The 13,653-nt window shown below is 35.9% G+C and overlaps 1 protein-coding gene across 5 annotated transcripts in view; it reads right to left on the bottom strand.

Moving 5' to 3' along the window:
• LOC101891159 (optomotor-blind protein) overlaps nucleotides 1-9,480 on the bottom strand; it is a 167,507-nt gene extending 158,027 nt beyond the window's left edge. For 4 of the 5 annotated variants that reach the window (XM_059122343.1, XM_059122347.1, XM_059122346.1 and 1 more), the window contains exon 1: nucleotides 9,226-9,480. The gene's annotated coding sequence lies outside the window, so the exon portion shown is untranslated. The remainder of the gene's footprint in view (nucleotides 1-9,225) is intronic. The other variant, XM_059122344.1, reaches the window with a different exon arrangement.
• Nucleotides 9,481-13,653: the final 4,173 nt, after the last annotated feature.

The following is a 13,653-nucleotide window of genomic DNA, read 5'->3' as shown; positions in this document are numbered from 1 at the left end:
CCTATCAAATCCTAACGTCGCATCCACTTCTACTGGTTCTAGTCCCACTATCACCAATACGCAAGTTTTTCACACTTCGCAGAGTAGAAATGTCTTACTAGGTACAGCTATGGTAAATATCCTTCATCAGGGTATATCTTATCCAGTTCGGGCTCTAATTGATCCTGGGTCTGAGGCGTCATTCGTTACTGATCGCATTCAAAAGCAACTAAATCTACCAGTACGTTCGGTAGTTGCTACGGTTTCTGGTGTCAACGGTTCCGTCTCTGCCACATCTAGGAAAAGTTGTTCACTTTGTTTGGATCTCTGCACCATTCTTCGGTTCAAATTGAAACGGTAGCTTTCGTTCTATCTCAGATTTCGGAAAACTTGCCTTCATTTGCTGTTCGGTTTAATCTTTTTGATCAATTGCCCAAGCTACCATTAGCTGATCCTCACCTCTTCGACAGTCGTCCGGTAGATTTGTTGATAGGTGCTGATTTGTATCCCCAGATAGCGTTAGAGGGAGCTCATCAAAAGGTTCTAGGGTCACTTGTAGCTCAAAATACGGTATTTGGTTGGATCCTAACGGGTCCATTGTTAGCAAAACATATGCAAGTTTTTAATTCAAGGCTGCATTTCGAAAAAAAGGAAAATCTTTTAAGCGATTCAATATTGTCTCCTCCGATTAAAAGATTTCGCAGAGGTTCAGCTGTACCTCAATCGTTTTGTAATAGAAAACGGGAAGAAAACTCACAAAATTTGGCTTGGAGGCTAGATCGAGTTGTTAAGGTTCACCCCGGCGGTAATGGAATGGTTCGGCTAATTAACGTAAAGACATCACAAGGGCCAATAACAAAGCGCGTCGTTCTCGCCAATTAAATTATGCTACTTTCTCTTGGGTTTCTTATTTATGTCACAATATACGGTTCGGATGGATTATTTTAAACTCATGCACTCGTTATCAATTTACAAATGAATTAATAAACAAAATATGAAATACGCTCACTAGAAACTGATCTCACGTCTTCTTACTATTAAGTTACTTTGATTAAGTTCATAACTTGTTGATTCCATTTAATTTATGGTCAAAGGGATCTCGGGATCCGTCGAATTACATTGCTTGCTACCATAAATTAAATGGCCAATACGAATTATATTGATTCCACGCAATTTGGTACAAACGATAATAATTAATATAGCAAACTAATTTATATTTATAATTATTGTAACATTGTCCAATGTTTCAAGGTGGGCGGCAATGTTTAAGTTAGAATTGCAAATTGCCAAACGATCCAGAGAGCCTACGTTCGCTTAGTACGGACCGTAGAGAGATGCATTCTTGGGCTAAAAGGTTGCCTGCTACTTCCCCTTGGAGCCTACGTTCGCTTGGCTCGGACCGTAGGGAGAAAGCCTTCCTAGTCTGAAGATTTTCCCTACAACTCTCCTTGGGGCCTACGTTCGCACAGCTCGGACCGTAGGCAGCTTTTCCAAGTCATTTCTCTACAACTCTCTCTGGGTACTCTCTCAGCCCGTGTTGCTGTTAGAGATTTCCTGGAAGCATCGGTGCTTCCAGCCACCTCGATGCATTGCGACTTGGCATTCATAGTAACTCTCTTGCTAGCTACGGAGCTAACCGCATAAAAAAGGTAATCTGTCAACTCGGGTTGACAAACTCTCACAACAATAAACGGTCATTTATATTATATTAATACTAATCCCCCTTGGTTTTTTTTATCTTTTTATTTCTATACGGTCACGGTTTGTATGCCTGAGAGAACATCAACGTCTCATACGGAGAGAAACACTTTCCATGAAGAGCTCTTGTAAGTTTTTCTATGGAAGGTCTCAGTGGAGGGTTTTTTTTATTCTGACAACCTTTGAGAATCTCGTCCTTTTTGAAGACCTCAGGGCAAATACTAATTTAAAATTACCCCATTTGAAGTCCTCTATAGAATACCTTATCAGATGTCCTTTATTAAGGACCTCCATGTGTCCTATTTAAAGGATCTCCTTGTCTTCCATAAAGGAGTTTTTTTATAATGACAACCTGTTTTTTTTTTTTGAAGACCTCTGGTTAAATATTTATTTGAAAAGAGCCGATTTGAAGTCCTCCAAAAAGCACCCCCATGTGTTCTCTATAAAGGATGTTTTTTTTATAATGGCAACCTTTGAGAATCTGGTCTTTTTTGAAGACCTTAGGGCAAATATCCATTTAAAATGTCATTTAAAATGACCCCATCTGAAGTCCTCTATATAATACCTTATTGTCCTCTATAGAATACCCCTGTAAAAGACCTCCAATGAACACCACCTTTTGTATTAATATTATCTACGATGCCTTCTAACTAAAAAGTCCTTCCATATCGAAAAAATAAATATCCAAGCTCTAAACCCTTCCTTCATTTTGACCAAATTTAGAATAAGAGAAAATTTATTTGGATATTCGAACCCCAAAGCCCTCATAGTTCCTCGGCAACCATAAGCGTGTGTGGGTGTAAATTTATATCTGCTGGGCTAAGTAAGTGACGGTGTTGTTGGTTTTCCATTTTTCGGTGTTGGAACACTCTGTGCTTGGTCCCTGGAAATCTTCGCCCTGCTCCTTTAAATAAAGGCTATTTTCGGTGGGTGGCTATCCCACCCAAATCTGTCTCCTATCCGACGAGGTGAGCTGTTGAACTCCCCAAAAGCGTTTCGAGTTTTTTTTTCTTCATTTTTTTTTTGTTTTTTTTTTTTTTGCTCCTATTTTCTTCTGTTCTTTGTAAGCAATTTCATGATTTTTACACATCGTATTTCTTCCCACATTCGCCGCTGCCACTTCACATCATCTTCCACTTCTGATGCCTTTGTTCACAACCTGTAAACACTATTAATACTTCATGTTGCTCCATGGAATTGGTGACTTTGGTCTTAAGTCGTCGGGTGGGCCAGCCAGGCAACATGAAAAGAAGCAGTAGCAGCAGTACCTTGGCCAAGCTGGGTGGTGGGGGGTAACATTTCGTTGTTGCATTATTCTTCTTCTTCTTTATGGGGGTTTGTTTGACTTTCTTCGCCAACCCGCTCCTTTCCTCATTTTCAGTTAGGCCTTTTTCCTTCTTTTTTTGTTTTTTTTTTTGTAAAACTTTTCAATTTTTCTTTCCCTTTTTTTTTGAGATTCTTTGGTGCCATCGTCCTTGGTCGTCTGTGTTTATTTCACACCAGCAGTGTGTCAATGCAGGTGGTGGTGTTGCTCAAACTTCTTCTTGTTCTTCTTTGGTTTTTGTAGGGAGCCTGAGAGAGTGTGAGTTGTGAGTGTCAACCAGGGAGTAGCCATGGTCGAGGTTTGGGTGGCAAAGATTTCCCACACACACACTCACCCAGTCATCCTTTGTTGTTCTTGAATTTTCCTGCCCTGCAATATTCTTAGGTCCACCAAAAACAAAATGAAAAACAGCCAAGCAAAGCAAAGCTGAAAAAAAACAGTTTTCCCAACAACAGCAACAAAAAAACACCCAACAATTGTCTCAAGTACATCCACGGTGTGATCTCTGTGTGTACTTTAAGCCACTCCTTCGCTTATGTGTAAGCTAAGCGTCGCGGATTGGTGTCCCTCAACCAATCGCTTGTGTAAATATGGCCCGAGTCGACTACAACTTTGTTTCGTTGGGACATGGGGACATTTTGGCAGCAAGAGCTGTTGATGAGAAGAGAGGGGGGGAGGGCAGTGGGGCGGATGGGGTGCTGGTGTTTGTAGACACTTTATAATGTGTATTTCTATGCGCCTGGTTTGTCACATCGTAGATGGCGTCTAGAGTGGCGTTGTTTTTGCGTTTTTTTTTTCTTCTTTTAACAATCAATGGCCAAGAACGACAACAGCACCAGCTATTGACCAACTGAACCTTTTTTTTCCTGGCATTTTTAGTTTTCTAATCACTTTGGGTTGGAGTGTCCGTTCCAGCCATTTTAGACAAGCGACATATCCGTTAACAACTCCATTTGAGACTTTGCCAAAAAGGAGGAAAAAAATCGAATGTTTTTTTTCCTACAACTCAATAGAATTGAAGAAGGAAGATGGTGGAATTGAAAGGATATCCAATGGCAGGATTTTTTTTTTTTTTTTTTTTTTTTTTGAAAAATAGATTCGTTATTGGAAATATGTAAAACTTGCGACAAGAATTTGCCAAATTGATTTGGCTTATTGCAAGGCATTCTCAAGGAGGGCATACTTACTTTAAAATCTCATTTTTTTAAAGCATGGCTTGGAAAAAATTTCCCATATTCCATAATTTCCCATTTCCCATAATTCCACTCAAAGAAAATCTTGAAAAATTTATAGATTTGATGGTAAATATTTGTTACTTCATAAATATAAGTGTATAAAATGGTCATGTCGGGTCTAAGGCTATGAAAGAGGAATTAAAGATTTTACGGAATATATAACTGGCGTAATTTGGTCCTACGAAACTATTTCAAATATTTCTGTTGGACGCCAAAAATTCTCTTCCAGAACATACAAAATTCCACTAATTTTGGCTTTCAGATCATCATGATCAGATCATGAATAATCATGACATTCCTTACTTGACCAACAGGTCTTGAAATTTTCAATAGCCTACCTACCCGTAATTTCTGGACAAAGTAGATAACTCAGAATGAATTTTAAAAAAAGCTATTGTCTATGTTTATAAGCCGATGAAGAGAAACGTCCAAGTCGTTTTAGAAACTGTGAAAAACATCCAAAGACATTTTTTTAATAATGGACGCCATCTATATTTCATATTTTAGAGAAATCCAAACATATCAGAATTATTTCGAAATTTTGTAAATTAAAAAAGCCAGCTGTTTAGGATTATTATTGGGTTGAAAAGTGTGGAAGAGACCCAAAGCCAAATTTATTTATCACAATATTTTTGATTATAAAATACGCCATCTATATTTCATATTTTCCTCTTCCATAGGAATGTGAAATATTTACATCATGTGGTATCTCAGTGGAACATTATGAAATATTGCAAAAAATTGTGTTTTGGGAAATACGTCCAAGTCGAGTTAGAAAATGAGAAATATATTGTAAAGGGCGCCATCTATATTTAATTTCTAGATGTTTCTTCAAGTTGTGATTTTTCGCATAGTGGGCGCAAGAAGGTTGAAAATATATGCAATATAAAAGCATTTATTCTTGTTCCTACATTCCATTCAGTCCATTTGGCAACTGAGAAAAATGTCCTGTAAACAGTGCAGTATTATTTTTATAAAGGACGCAATCTATATTTCAAATTATACATTTTATTTTAGTTTGGATTTCAAGATCTAGATAGACACATTTGAGCGCCGAGAAGGTTGTAAATGAAATATTTCTCTCAGTCGAGTTCGAAACAGAGAAAAAATATCCTTTATATTCATACCAACTCGAATTGGATGCATTCAAAGTGCACTGTGTTAAAGGAACGCCATTTGGGCGCCAGCGTTTCCAATATATTCGAATCGAATTAGAAACTGAGAAAAATATCCTTCTATAGTACAATATACTACAATGGACGCCATCTACATATCAATCTATGCATTTTCGAATATTGCATACATTTGGGCACCATGAAGGTTGGCGAATATATGCAATACCATAAATACCAAGATTTCTTTTGGGATATTGGAAACTGAAAAATACAAAAGACGTCAGCTGATTAAAAAAACTCTCATCCTGAAAGCGGAAAATAGATGGAAAATGTAACGACGGTAAATAAAATAAGATCAAGTTCTCTTTAAAAGTTTTAGTTTGAAAGAAAAATCTACAAAAAATTTATTTTTAATTTAATTCCAAATTTTCTGATTTTTAGTTTAAATTTGTTCTCCAACCCTGATATTTATTATTTTTTTGTACTAAAACTTAGACGAACTTCATATGTATATGTTGTTTAAAAGTGGTGCCCAATACACCGCCAATCGCATACACGGTCTTACAGCATTTTTGATGACATTTTTGTTAAGTTGTGGTGGTTTTTAAATAAATTTCTGGAGGAAAAATAGATTTTCTAGTGGGTGAAATGGTCGTTTCGTATGGGAAGATTACATAAATCCAAATTCGAAAAAGTAAAAATTTTTCTGACTTCCAATCCAAATATCTCCCGACATCTCTAATATCTCTGAGAGTTGGCTCCTAAGGTGATATTCTAATTTCCCATCCCACGTAATGAATATAGAGGTTCTTCATATCTTTTTTTGAGTTAAATTGGCGCCCAATACATCGACAAACGCATACATTTTTTGGGGGTTATTGGTTTGATATTATTATTGAAAGTCGATAGGAATCCCACTGGCGCCCAAATCACAAATCCTTTTAATTATTTAGGTGAAATTCTCGAAATTATCTTGCAGAATTCAAGTTGAATTTTGTTTTTTTTTTTTCTTTTAGTCGGAAGTCGATGATGATGAAGATGACCACTGGCGCCCACTGGCTGCAATATTTTGCAGCCGAGAGTCGAGTTACTTTTTAATAATTGATTCCAATACATTTTTTCAGAATTCGAATCGAATATTGTCACCAATAGAATCCGAAATCCCATATTAAACCAATTTCCCGCATTCCAAGTTAAGAGCCTTCTTTGCATCTAAATTCAAAAGATCTCCATTAATGCTGGAATTGGCGCCCAATACATAGCTAAATACATAAATCACTCACAGAAATATGGATGACAATTTTAATGAAAGTCTATTGATTGCCCAATGGCGCCCAAATAAAAAATGCCGAATGAATTATATAGCTGAAATATTGATGAAATATTTTGTAGCCCGAACATCTTATCCGCAATAATGTACTTGATTCCAGTTCATTATTTTATTGCCCCCACTTCAAGTTAAGATTCTTTATTTGCTTTAAATTTTAGAGATTCTCCATAAATGTTTGAACTGGCGCCCAAATTTATAATCAAGTCGATTAGATAACCACCGGCGCCCAAATCACGAATCGGGTAGATGATATATGGGTTATTTCCAGCAATATATTGCAGTCGAGTGTCGCGTTGCAGTCGAGTGTCGCGTAGTTCCATTTTGTCAGAACTTAAATCCAAATTTGTCCAATATCCCTCACTCCAAGTAAAGATCCAATATTTTTTGCATAATAACTTAGAGGATCTTGACGTATTTTTTAAGTGGCGCCCAATACATGGCCAAATGCATAAATTAAAGAATTTTGGATGGAATGTTTTATGAAAGTCGATTAGATAACAAGTGGCGCCCAAATCACAAATCGTGTAGATTATATAAATTATGATCAGCAATATATTGCAGACGAGAGTCCCGATAGGGTATTCCGACACCGTTGTCTTTTTGGTTAATTCAGTTCTATTCTTTCAGAATTCAAATCCGAATATGTCCATTTTACTTAAAGTTAAAATTCGTTATTTTTCGTATAAAAACTAAGAGGGTCTTGACATATTTTTTTAAATTGGCGCCCAATACATGGCCAATTCCAAAAATTTGCTTAGGGAAATTTTGGGCGAAATTCTCTATTAAAGATTGGATTTCGCAATGGCGCCCAAACACACAAAACGTGAAAATGTCATTCAGGAATGTTTTGTGCCATATTTTTTGGTCGAGGGTCGATTGATTTTCCACGAAGCTGTTAAAAAAACACGTCACCACCATAATTCCTTTTTTAAGCAAAAGTTTTCTGTTTCCCATGTAAAGTTTAATGAAGCCCTTGCTTGGCTATAGCAATTCGTAAAGGTTATATTGGAAATGGGGCTTGTTTTTCAAAACGGTAAAACTTTACATTTTATAAGATTTCAACATTGAGTTGTACTTTACAGTAGGTAGGTAGGGGTCCAGGAGACCCGAACCCTCTCTGAAATGGTAATTTTTTAGATATTTTTAAGGCATTTTTCTTGAAAATTCGATTTTTTGGCGGTAGGTCATCCCATCTCCCAAATATTTGGATTACAATATATTTTACAAACCTTTGTTACCTAAAAGTTGACCCAGATTTTGATAAAGCTCACATGAATGTATATTGTTCTTAAGGTCTCCGATGTAGATAGCAGGGCAACGGGTCTGCTTCGAAGTAGTCAATATTTATTTTTCCAGAAGGGTACATGTGTAAATTTTATAAGATTTAAAAGTTGAGTTGCAATTTACCCCTAGGGTCCAAGAAGCCCACGAAATGGTAAATTTTTGGATATTTTTAAGCCTTTTTTTTCGAAAATCCGAATTTTTTGGCGGTAGGGCCATAGGGCCCCATCTCCCCATATTTGACTTGCCACTTCTTTCATATATCTTTATTACCTAAAAGATCGACCAGAATCTGTTAAAGCTCACATGAATGTGCATTGTTTTTAAGGTCTCCGATGTAGATCCTGCTATCCGAGTCTGCTTCGAACCGGTAAATTTTTAATTTAAAAAAAAAATATTTTTTATCTCTCAGGCCCCGAAATGGCTTTTAAAGCCAATTCTGACCACGTCACCACAAAAAAACACCATTAAATATTTAAAATCTGAAAGAAAGTTGGTGTGAAATTTCATATTTGCAACTTGAACTCGAATCGGTATAGAAAATTCTTCCTCGAATTGATTCAGATTTACATGTCGAAACTTATATTTCGATTTCAAGTCAAAGACCCTCCGAAGTTTAAATACAGCTGCTGACAATATTTGGCATGTGTGTCTTTGTATATAGGCTAGGAGCACCTTCATAGAGTCTCGCCTAAATCGACTGAGAACCTCTTAGCACAAATTCCCTAGTCTCTCAAATCCAAAATTTTGCTCCTTTTTCCAAACACACTTACAATTACCGCAAACCATAACAAAATCTGAACAGCGACTGGCAAAATCCTTTTGAAGATCAAAATCTTTTCAGATGCGACCGAACCTATGGTAAATTTCTAATTTGATTCCATGTGACATGGGTCCAATTAAGCAATCAAATCCAAGCATGGACGGGCTGTAAAAGGAAGTTGGGCTTTCTTTACAAGTCAAGCCAAGCCGGCCAGCCAGGCAGGCAAGTAGTCCGCCAGTTAGTCAGTTCATCATTCACTCATTCATCATACATCAAACAAACACATACACGCACACACACACATGACAAACTCTGGCATTCGTAAATTATATTCGCAACAACAACAACAAGAACAACACCAAAGCAATCATTTAAACAGTTTAACAAATGCTTATGACAGTCGTAATGGCATTGCGGCATAGCGCGTTAAACTTAACATGACATTTCGCACTGGTCGTTGTTGTTGTTGTTGTTGCTGTTGTTTGTGGAAAAATAATCACCAGCGTTAAATGGACGAAAGTCGTCAATGTCGTGGACGATGGAAGAAGGAAGCGCGTCGGCCCGGTACCACTTACTTCATAGAGAGCGAGAGACTTCACTTTTAATTAACAGCAACGTCCGGAGATTTAGTTGTTGAATATTTCAGCTTTGATTTGACAGGCTTAAGTGCAGACAATTTCAATTTTGATTTTTTAAACAATTGTTGATTTGTTTGAAAAAATATTATTTTGATTATTTATTTTTTTTAAATTAATTTTCAAAACACTTTTCAAATTTTTTTTATTTTTTTTAATTTTTTTTTAACACAATTTGTTTTTTTTTTTAATATATTTTTTAAATATTTCCCATACGTCTATTTAACGGTTGTTTTTGTTTTTTTCTGTGTTTTGTTTCTTTTGGTGACAACGCGACGGCAAAATCACACGCGAGCGATAAGCTTAGGCTTACTTCTGTAGATTGTCGCCGACAAGTTTTGGTGTAGACGTCAAACGACAAACAGAAAGGCAAACAAATACCACAAAATCTCTGGCCAAAGGAATTGAACTTAGAATATCTCGCCTCGCAAGCTCTGCACAGCCAAAAAACAACAACAACAAAACGAAACCGAACCAAACTGAAACGTCAGGCACACACATACAGGCTGGTGCTGGTGCTGGTAGTTAGTCACTACTCCACAAAAACATGCCTCAGACACAAGACCCAGCGACCGGGGGTAGATGACTGCCACGACTACGACGACGACTACCACGACGATGATGGTGGATGGGATGGAATGGGTTGGGATGGTGATGGCGATGATGAGGAGCAGGGTATGGTATGGCTACACACATACGATGCGATGTGATGATGTGCGGTTATGGGGCAGTTTCACAATAAAAACGGCGTCATCGACAGTTGAATGTTGGCTGTGGCTGTTGTTGTTGTTGCTGCTGCTGGATTCACCCGCGTTCTGGGACCTCTCACAAATCAGTTCGAAAACGCGCGACATTTGCATTAACAATGACACCACACACAAAGTTTTGGATAATTCCACCTTCAGCCGTCAGTTGGAACGATGCCGCCGTTGACGTTTTGTTGTTGGTGTTGTTGTTGTTAAAGTTTATGTGTTGTCTTTTGTTGGTGTGTGGAATTTGAGTGATGATGGCGCGCGGCGCGGTATGGAGCGCCCCGGCCCGGCCAAAGACACAGATTCAGATTCCTTTGCTTCTTTTTCGTCCACTTCCACTTCGCCGTCGTATTTGGCATAAATATGGCGTCGCAGAGCTGTTGGCCACACTCTAACCACCTTTTGCGCGCACTCTGCTCATAAGAAATTCAGAAAATGAAAACAAAAGCAAAAGGAGCCAACCAGCCAACAAGCATGTCTAAGATACACGATACTGATACATGGCCAAAATGAAAACAATAGCAGCGACACAACGTGAATAATGTTTACAGTGGCGTTGACGGTACGATATGGCCACGATAAGATGCGTCAAGTAGACATTTTTTGCGACGGCGGCCAACAATGGTGAAGGTGGCCAAGGGACACTAAATCTTGAAACAACAACATCAAAAACCAATAAAATACCATTGAATTCTTTGTTGTTTTTGTTGTTGTCATTGGTTTGGCAAATAAATCAAATAAAAGCCACCAACATTGTTTTGTTTAATGGCACTCGCAGCATTATTATAATCTGTAAAAAAAAAAAAAAGCAACAAGAAAAATTCTAAAAATGATAAGACCCACACACACTCTCTCTTCCTCTCAATAAATGAATTATCCTTATCTTGGCATTTCAATAATTCCAATTGGAAAACGGCAAAAAAAAACATGAAAAATTATTCAGCAAATTATCTGTTCAACATCATTTTCTTACTCTATTAGGAGATTTATGCTCAACACTCTCTCTCACTCTCTTTGTGTGAGTGAGAAAAATTATGTTGATTTGAGTGGGAGAGTTAGACTCACACAAAAGTCTCATTAACTCACTCATGGCGATAAACATAAAACTACTCTCTTTTCATGGTAAAAAGGAAAATGAGTTCATTTGGAGATGAGTAAAGGGGAAGCACAAAAATAACGGTCAACAGAGAAAAAAACAACAAATAAAATGTCTTAAAATCCTAAATTCACATTTTATATTTTACCTATTTTCCATTTATTATTTTCTTATATTTTTTATAAATTTATTTCTTCCTTAAAATCGTTTAAATCGAATAACTAATTTCATGTTATTCCCTTTGTTATCATGCAAATGTATGCTCTCCCTCTCTCTCTTTCAGGGCATAACCAACTCATGAACCACAAAGAACCATTGCAGCCATGTTTACCTCTCCTTCGCACACACACACTCATTATGCTGGCGCCCAACAGTAGTTGTAGTAGTTGGCCACAACTCACAACAGTGGTGAATTTCTCAATGAGAATGTAGTTCTCTTCAATAATACAACCCAAAAATAAAACAACTAAACCGTCGCCAATTACTTTTCACTTGGATGGTAGAGAGAGCAAGCAACTTTGGAATTGAAGAAATCTTAAATAGAAAAAATACTGTATTTTGGATTAAAAAATGATGTAAAGAAAAGTAAAGAAGATATATTGGAAAGTACCTATGTATTTGAATTTAATTCAAGAAAAACTAAATAATAAATTGAAAAGGGTATTATAAGATAAGATAATAACTAATGATTTGCAAATAAAAAATTAATATAAATCGAATATTATTCTTATATTTCCATTAAATAATATTTTTCATTCGGAACTATTTGTTTATATATTTATTAGAAATGAAATAAAAAAATAAAAAAATAGGTATATAAAATAAATTTAAAAATATGTACCTATTTGAATTTAATTTAACTTAAATAAAATAATAAATTGAGAAGGCCATTACAAGAGGATTAATTTATGATTGCTTAAAAGAAATTAAGAAAACAAGGTAGGATAAGGGCTCCTAAGTTCATCATGTTCCAGTAGTCGACATTTTTTATATTTTACCTCAAATAAATAAGACTTTTTGTAACAAAATTTAAAAACGAATTGTATATTGACGTTGAATATATAGTCAGATATTTGCATGTAAAATTTCGCAAAAGAAAGATAATTTATTCTATTAAAATTTACATTTTTTCTACGAATGTCCTTCAGCACGAACATAACAATGCATATTCTTAAGAAAAAAAAATATGTTATAATTTACAAATTTTCAACAGGGACTTCTTGAAACATCAAAAGACCTCTTTAAAAAAGAATTTTAACATAAAATATTTATAATTAGCAATTTCCCTCCACTCGAAAATTTCACCTCAAATTTTTAGATTCGTTCCAAACACTTCTTGTTACGCCTTTTTAGCACCCGAAATGCAGTTTGTTCAGTTTTACAAAATTATTTTATAAAAACTTTATATATCGTAGTAAATTTCCAGAATTTCAAGGGTTTATATATTTTTCCAGGACTTTCAGTTTCTCAGAAAGGATAATAGGAAAATATTTACAGTTTTACACCAAAAAGTCTTCAAAAACTCATATTTTGAAGCTTAGCGAGGAGGATCCAAACCCAATTCTTCATATGTAAACCCTGGAAACATCCATATCAAAGTTCAGAGTTTCAGTTCTATTCCTTCACTCAATACCAAATTTAGTAACATTTGGTAAGCATTTTCAAAACAATCTTTCTAAATCTCTCAATTCTAGACACCAATAGTGATCAAAAATTAGTACCAATTAGTACATTTCGAACATTTATTTGGAAAACCACCACCAGACACCAATAGAGACCTCAATATCAAATTTCAGTATTTAAGCCATATTTCTTCGCAAAATACCATATTTAGTTCTATTTAATACAATTATAGCACACATTTCCAAAACCACCATCATATTTCAATTCCATTCATTCAAAAAAGACGTTTCGTACAAATATAGGACACATTTCAAAACAAACGCTAAATTTCAGTTTCAGATACCAACATTTATGTAAATATCAAAATTCTGAATTTTATCTCTATCTCTTCACCAAAATTCTGTAAAATTTAGTACATTTCGAAGAATTATGGTACGTATTTGCAAAGCCACCTCCAGATACCAATAGATTCCTCAATATCAAATTTTAGGAATTCAACTCTATTTCTTCCTCCAATACCAAATTTAGTACTATTTAGTACGATTCCTACAATTATAGTACACACTTCCAAAACCACCTTCATACCAAAATAGACCTCCATACCAAATTTCAGAATTTTAGAGAATTTAGAATTTCAATTCCCCCTATTACAAAATTTAGTACCATTTAGTTCAATTATTGTACGCATATCCAAAAGCAGCTCCTTCCCCCCTCAACAGACACCAACTGTGACATTCGTATCTAATTTGGGAATTCCAGTCCTATTCCTTCACCCAATATCAAATTTAGTACCATTCAGTACTTTTCGTAGAAAATGTGGTT

The sequence above is a fragment of the Musca domestica genome, unplaced genomic scaffold (assembly GCF_030504385.1).
Source record: "Musca domestica strain aabys unplaced genomic scaffold, Musca_domestica.polishedcontigs.V.1.1 20, whole genome shotgun sequence".
Lineage (NCBI taxonomy): Eukaryota > Metazoa > Arthropoda > Insecta > Diptera > Muscidae > Musca > Musca domestica.
The sequence above is the reverse complement of the archived record's forward strand: the minus strand, read 5'-3'. Positions and strand labels throughout refer to the sequence as shown.